An 8,013-nucleotide genomic window follows, 5' to 3' on the forward strand; every position below is an offset into this window, starting at 1 on the left:
CTCCTTTCTGCTTTTACATAGGTTCCTCGGATCAACATCAATTGGCCATAGCAGGCCAGGGGCCTAACAGGCACCTCTGCTCACTAAGCCATGTTTCCAGCTCAAGAATGCAGTGTTTGTAAATGTAAAACAAGAGCCGGGCGTGGCGGCGCACACCTTTAATCCTAGCACTCCGGAGACAGAGGCAGGCAGATCTCTGAGCTCGAGGCCAGCCTGGTCTACAGAAGGAGTTCCAGGACAGCCAGGGCTATACAGAGAAATGCAGTCACAAAAATAAAATAAAATAAATAAAATAAACAAAAGAACAAACGAAAGAAAAGTGAGGAAGAGAAGAGGAGGAAAGAGAAAGAAACGACAGACAAGAGGTGCTGGGGGGGGGGGGCGGGGTCAGTAAGTAAGCACATGAGGTGCACATGAGGAGCTGAGTTCAATCCCTAGCACCCAGTTAGGTGCTGAAGTGCAGGCGGGCTGGGGCAGAAAGAGATAGGTGGATCCCTGGAGCTCTCTGCCCAATTGGGCAAGCTCCAGGTTCAGTGAAAGGCCCAGTCTCAGAACAGAAGGTGGTTACTAATAGAGGACACACAGCATCAACCTGGTCTCTACACAGTCATGCCTTTCCCTACAAACATAAAAGCAAAATGAAAATTTAGGAAGAGACTTCTTTGTCTAGAACCCTAACTACCTTTGACTCCTCTCAGCCTCCTCCAGCCCACCCACACTACTCGCCCAACACTCACCTTCTGAACCTGTCAGACAGCCTACAAGTGATGCTCTTAAGCATCTTGTCAGAGCACACTTTTCCAGGTCACTCTTCACTTACTAGCCTGCTTAAAAAATGCACATCTGGAAAAATAATAAACATCTGTCCCACCATTTAAGCCTTCATGATAAAGTCCAAAAGCTCCCTCTTTTTTTTTTTTTTTAATTAGCACACTTTATAAAGTCCAACCTGTGATTTCTCACCGCTTTGTTTTATCTTCTCTTTCCCCAGGGCACTCTGTCCTAAGTTCCAGTGCTTGTTCACGTAAATGCACTTGCTCTTCCTGAACTGCATGTCCCTTCTTCGCCTTCTCTTTCCCACATAAATCTTACTTCAGTGTGTTAGGCTTGTTGAGTTGTCTAAATCTACTTTCTCCTTTATTAGGCACATGGCTAGACTATGTTGACCAGTCTTCCTCACCAGTTGAGAACAATGCATAAAATAAGGCTTTCAGAGATCCAAGCTTCCACCCTGAGATGACACCCAAGTAATAGTAGAGTAACAAGCTGGAAGAAGCATGGGTCTGTGAGTGGCCCTGCAGCAGAGAGCAGGTTAGTAAGCTTGGACACCACTGTGACATAGAACATTTACAATTAGGCTGTTCCATAAAACAGAAACAATTTTTCCTCTACTAGATTATTTAGTCAGATAAAAATACTCAGAAGTCTTCCCTGGGGCTATTTTATAGTCGGTCAGGCTCCCGAAAGGCTCCCACAGCACAGACTTCCTTTATAGTCACACTTCTTTAACTGAGTCCCTTAACAAGCATACACTGAAGACCTGCCTGCCTGGCTGCTAGCAACTGTTCTACACACAAGAGACAGTGACCAGCCTGGTCTACAGAGTGAGTTCCAGGACAGCCAGGGCTATACAGAGAAACCCTGTCTTAAAAAGAGAGAGAGAGAGCTAGCTAGTGGCAGTGGTGGCGCACGCCTTTAATTCCAGCACTTGGGAGGCAAAGGCAGGCAGATTTCTAAGTTAGAGGCCAGCCTGGTCTACAGAGTGAGTTCCAGGACAGCCAGGGCTACAGGGCTACACAGAGAAATGCTGTCTGAGAGAGAGGAGAGAGAGAGAGAGAGAGAGAACCTTCTTTAGAGTTCATATTCAAGTGTGGATAGTTTGTACATCCCAACACTCATGCATAGATGGATGGATAGACAGATAGATATGCAACTAGTGATAAGCTATGAAAAAAACATGAGATGGTGGTCAAAGAAATCTTTTTATGGTGTTGGCATTTAAACAGTGATCTAAATGATAGCCAAGAACAGTTGGTACACAGATAGGGATATTCTGTGTATAGCCTGTATCTTCTGTGTAAGAGAAGAATGGGAAAGGCAGATGCAGAACCCAAAGAGGCAAGCAGGGGTAGTTCCTCTAACTTTTTCCAGCATCACCATTTAGACTTATTTAAAAGTTGACCTCTGAGGACAGAGGTGGAAGTTATAATCAGCTCCATGGTTGGCTCACTTGTTGCTCTTGCAGATGACCCAGGGTTCAGTACCCAGGTCTCACATGATGGCTCACAGCCATATGCAATTCCAGTTATGGGGAATCTGACACTCTTTTCTGATCTCCTCAGGCACCAGGTATACACATGGTACATATTCACATGCAAGCACAACACTGATACACATAAATAAAACCAAGAAAGAAAATTTTAAAGGTGACTTCAGGTCCAGTGAGATAGCTGAGTAGATTAATCTCCAGAACCAGAGTAGAAGAGAGCTGTCCCTTGCCGGGTGTGCGCACACATGTATAAAATAGTTTTAAGGACTGGAGAGGTGGCTCAGTGGTTAGGAACACCAATTATTGTTCCAGAGGTCCTAAGTTCAATTCCCAGCAACCACATGGTGGCTCACAACCATCTTGTAAAGTGATCAGATGCCCTCTTCTGGTGTCTGAAGACAATTACAATGTAATTATATGCATAAAATAAATATATTTTATAAATAATTTAAAAAATAAAAGCCAACTTCTTTTCTCAAGTTTAATTTCTGTAAGGGTGGTCCTCAGTAGCAGGGTGGTGAGTGGGACACTATTGCTATTTTTCTCGTTGTCTTCTTTTCTGCATCACTATCCATCATAATGGCTGCCATACAGTGTGTGTCAATTACTTCCTAACATGACTGACTATGAAGATCACACTACTGCTCCTTACATCAATGTAAGGGAATCTCAGCAATGATCCCAACTGAATTAGAGAAACACATGTGACAAACTAGTCTATGGTCTGTCATAGAGTATTACTGCTGTAAGCATAGTAACACAGAAGCAAAAAACTAAGTTTAAACCCTGAAGGACAGCATTTGCATAACAAGTTAGCCACCCCTTTGCAGTAGTATTTCCTTCCTTCCTCCCTGCATTCGGGCCTGCGGATTACAAGCAAGTTTCCCAACTAGTATTGCAAAACAGGGTGTGGAAAGGTGAGATTAGCTGCCAGGAGAACACCTACAGCTCTGTGTACCCTCAGTCATTTAAAAACTGCTCTGCTGTTTTGGTAAACCGGCTAAAGGATACTTCCCTTCTGGGTAGCGTGCTTTCCCAAGTCTCAATACCTGCTTAGACTGGTTCTGCATAGCAAATCGATAGCAATAAAACAAAAGGAGAGTACTGGGGAAAGGCATTATTTTACTATGTATACAAGACACAGCCAACAAGGTCTATAAAGTTTGAAATAAAATGACAGCACTAAGAGTTTCCAACATAAGAGCAGAGTCAGACTAACAAGTAGAGATCACCATAAAACACAAATAATACCAAGTGAGGGCCCTGATCAGATCAGCCAGCAAAGATCCAACGGAAGCCTGGCTTAAAGAAGGTAACAATGGTTTGGCAGATGGGAGGTACACCAAGGCTCTTTCAGAAAGAATAAAGTACCTTTGCCAGGCTACAAGGAATGTGGAAAACGAGTGCCTGTGTAGAGGAAGGAAATGTATTTGACTGGAGAAAAAAACAGAAAAAAAAAAAAAAAAAAAAAAAAAAAAAATAAGAAACAAACTGGAGAAAAAAACAGAAAAAAAAAAAAAAAAACAAAAAGACAGTACTTGACTTTTACAGCTACTTTTTAAAAATCTTTCTTAAATCCCTAATTCTAATATAGAAAAGAAAGAAACTCAAAAAGGCCAAATTAAGTTTTACCCAGAGCTAATGAGCAAAATGCTGGTTCCTTTCATAAAGTAACAAAGAAAATACGGTACCAGGTGCCTTTAGGGAAGCCACAGGGGGTTCAATACTCTTAGACGGACAGCTGCTGGATATGGCACCCAAAAAAGGAAAAAATAAAACATAATAAAATCAAAGTATCAAAGGCACTAGAGGGCCAGCAAAATGGCTCATTGGGTAAAGGCACTTGCTGCTAAGCCTTAAAAAATGAGTTTATCCCCTGGATCCACATTAGAGAAAACCAATTCCCAAAATTTGTTTTTTCCTGAACAAACGTGCCTGTCAGACACGCATACACAAAATGTAACAAATATACACTACTGAGAAATACATTATGCTGCATATACTAGGTGAATTTCTACAACTAAAAAAAGATAAGAGACAAAATCAAAACCAAAAATAGACCCACCCCAGGCACCGTGACGTTTCAGTAAGCTGGGGCAGGACCACCCCTTCAGCTCAGGAGTGGGATCAAGCCTGGTCAACAGAGCACTAGCCTGTGCTCTTTACAGCAAACAAAAAGAAAATCAGAGTAAGTGTTAGTTCAAGGAAATGATTTTAATAACTTGTGTCCAAAATGGCATGAATTGTAAGGGGAGAAACTGGCTAAGAAGCAGTAGGGGAAAGGTCTGTAACAAAACACAGACTGTTGTCACACAGTCCAAAATAAAGGACAGTTGACAGATCAGGCTGCTCAGGCTTACAAAATTATTCAAATTACCAAAGAACCAATTAAAATACAAAGCTAACAAGCTGCACAAGTTCCGAGTGTAAGTTCACAGGCAGGTTTGGCTCACTGATCGATACCAACAAAGCATTGCTAGTTCTGTGCTTATAAAAAACAAAAACAAAAAAGGAATGAATTCTGTTTTCCAGAGAAATGTCAACTCTCTTTTTTTTTCCTTTCAGGAGGAAGATCTGGTTTGATTTTAAATCTCATTACTGATCAACTTCCTCTAAAATCTGTAAACTACAATGTCCAGAGATCAACTGTTCAGGACGCTATNAAAAAAAAAAAAAAAAAAACAACCCGCCAACCAGCGCCAACATTTTTGTCAGCTGCTTTACCGGTTTGGCAGCCTCTAGCTTCAATCTCAAAAACTTTACCAAAATATTCTTCAAACCAAGAAGGTATCTTTTTTTGTTTGTTCAGTTGGTTGGTTTGGTTTTTTGAGACAGGGTTTCTATGTGTAGGCCTGGCTGTTCCTTGAACTCACAGAGATGCTCCTGCCTCTGCCTCTGGAGTGCCAGCATTAAAGGTGTGTGCTTCCAAGGAGAGTATCTAAAAGACTCCATCACATTGCAACACTGAGTCCTGAGAAAATTGCATGCAAAGTCTTAAAATAACCAGCTGAATAACAGTGATGAGGTAAAATGAGTCGTTCGTTAGGTTTCTAAATGTTTTACAGGAAGCTTTAGGCTTTTAACTGAGCCCCCCCTTCCCCCCAAAAAAATTGGCAATGGTTTGCATTCTCTATAATCTTAACCAAAAAAAAAAAAAAAATCTTACAGACCATGAACCAAAAATAACGTTACACAAACAAGAACAAAATTGTAGGTTTTGCTGAGGCCATCCGCCACTTAATTTAACCCCACTCTGTCTAGAGCAGGAAGCCATGCTGCTGTTTTCATCAGTTACTAGGAAACAAGATAAAGGGCGGACTGGGGCAACGGAGTCTACACTTGAAACTCTTGTTTGTGGCTGCACTACACTACTGAGAATTCTCAAAGTGTCACCAAAGAGACAAGAATGCGCATCTTATGAGTATCCACAACTGAGTCACTGGTTATGTAGAGAAAAGATTCACTTACTGGAGCTTGCCCCCACCCACCCCCTCTCCCGCTTCCCGTTCCAGTACCCATTCCCAAACAGGAAAGAAAACGCGCCCAGCATAAACACACAGGCCATTGCTCACGGTTCGTCACCACAACAAACTGGAGGTTAGACCAACGCTCCTAGAGACCAAGTTTTTAGGTCTCGGTTGCCAAGCACAAAAGGGGGACGCTGCCCCACGGAGCTGTTTATAGTGTGGGTCCTACCCAAAGGCTTTTGGTTGTTTCCATCTTTTCCTTTAATGTTTTGGATCTTGTTGTTCTTGGCTTTAAAGGCGACGACGGACTGCAAAAGTTTAGACCTCTAGCTTTGGCAGAGATAAACATATAGGTGGGCTGGTCCCCACACAGCGTTACCACCATCACAAATTACATACTCAAAGATGCAGAACATGAACCAAGAGAACAGAAAAGCTTTCATACCAGCCCGACCACCACGATTTTCTCTAGATGCGGTTTCCCAGTCCCCAAAGGCACAAATACGCCCAAACTACAGCTACAGGGAGTGGGGTGACATGCACAAGCACAAGAACCTGCCACCGCAGCCCGCGGTTGGGGTGGAGATCTGTACGGTGGGGAGATGCCAGACGGACCCCTGTCACCTGAGGACAACACGATCGGGAGGGAAAGGCAGGAGGCAGGGGGAGTTGCCCATTTTCTCCGGCACGCAGTCGCGCCTGGCCGCGCGGGACCCAGCGCCTAGGGCCGCGCGGGGCCTGGCGAGAGAGGCACCCCAAGCAAGCCGGCTACCCAAGGGAGTCTGCGGCTCGCTCCGTCCCACCTCGGGGCGCCGACTCCCGCAGTCCACGACCCCAGCCCCTCGCCCAGCCTGACTCACCGCCGGTGTGTGTAGTTCTCAGCCTCGAGTCGGGGCCGCCGCGAGGAGGCGGCGGAGGAGACGCGATCCGGGGCCCCGCCGCCGGGTCATCATACCCCCCGCACGAGCCGGCCCGGGCCCCGGCCCCCGCCCCCCGGAGCCGTCCCCGCGCCCGTCCTGCGGCCGGAGCCTCGCCAGCCTCCCGCCTGCCCTGCCACCCGGCCCCTTCCCGCCGCCGCCGCCGCCGCCTCAGCGCCGAGTGCTCCCGCCTCGGCCTCCCCTGCGGTCCCGGGCCACGGCCCGGCCCTTCGCTCCGCAGCCGCCGTTGTCACCAGACCCGACAAGTGGAGCCCCGAGCGACCGCCTCCATCCGGCCGGCCCCGCCTCGCCGGAACCATTCAGCCACCTAGCGCCATGACACCTACTGAGGCGGAAGTGCGGAGGAGCGGGAGGACTGAGATCACTGCATCTTGCCCCGGGCCGCGGGTGTGGGTGGGCCTCCGTGGGGAGCCAGCGTGGACAGTGTGTGGGGACCGGTTTCCCAGTCCTCTCCGCACAGCAGTCTCCGAGGTGGTTTAACCGGCGTTTGGTGGCGGTCGGGTTTCTTACAGTTAGATGTCATCTCAGCTAGTGTGACATCACCCCAAACCAGTGTGATTTCCCCCCAACATCCCAATCACATCCCAGCGATTGGGCAGCGCAGGGAGACATTGACTACCTGGGGATGACTTTTGAGGGTTTAGAATTATCTCAGTTTATACTTAAATTGTTTGCTGCCATGTCGATTTCAGGGCAGCATAAGGGATTTAGATGCCTCCCTGTGCTGAAGCGCTCCCACTGTGGAATCTGTTAGGAAATAAAATATCTGAACTCAGCTCCTCCATGCATGCAGTAAACAAAAATTGTCTTACCTCCACGAAGGGTAGAAAGGCGGTGGATTCCGGGAAGTGGACCTGGCATAATGTTTAAGAAAACTGACCCTGAAAACTAGGTTATCTTAGTAGACAGTTGCCAACTCAGCCTCAAGAGATTCTGTGGGACTTGATATGCCTTCCGCGCTGTAAAATGTTGGCTCTTAAAATGAGGAACATTTCTTAAGAGTCGAGTATTTATAAGAGTAAGGTAGGATGGTACGTGCCTTTAAACCCAGGATTCATGCTTTTAAACCCAGGATTCTGGAAGGAGAGGCTGATGGATCTCTGTGAGTTCGTCAACTTGATCTACCTAGTGAGGCCCTACCTAAGAGAAAGAGGAGGGCCGGGCAGTGGTGGCACACGCCTTTAATCCCAGCACTTGGGAGGCAGAGACAGGCAAATTTCTGAGTTCCGAGGCCAGCCTGGTCTACAGAGTTCCAGGACAGCCAGGGCTACACAGAGAAAGCCTGTCTCTGAAAACCAAAAAAAAAAAAAAAAAAAAAAAAAAAAAAAAAAAAAAAAAA

At 46.1% G+C, this 8,013-nt stretch overlaps 1 protein-coding gene across 3 annotated transcripts in view; it reads right to left on the reverse strand.

The window, feature by feature from the left end:
- Positions 1–7,098, reverse strand: part of Hipk1 (homeodomain interacting protein kinase 1) — a 51,755-nt gene extending 44,657 nt beyond the window's left edge. For 2 of the 3 annotated variants that reach the window (XM_029474981.1, XM_021158973.2), the window contains exon 1: positions 6,597–6,878. The gene's annotated coding sequence lies outside the window, so the exon portion shown is untranslated. Of the gene's footprint in view, positions 1–6,596; positions 6,879–7,000 lie in introns of those variants that run through there. The other variant, XM_021158974.2, reaches the window with a different exon arrangement.
- Positions 7,099–8,013: the final 915 nt, after the last annotated feature.

Source organism: Mus caroli, chromosome 3 (genome assembly GCF_900094665.2).
Source record: "Mus caroli chromosome 3, CAROLI_EIJ_v1.1, whole genome shotgun sequence".
NCBI classification, from domain to species: Eukaryota; Metazoa; Chordata; class Mammalia; order Rodentia; family Muridae; genus Mus; species Mus caroli.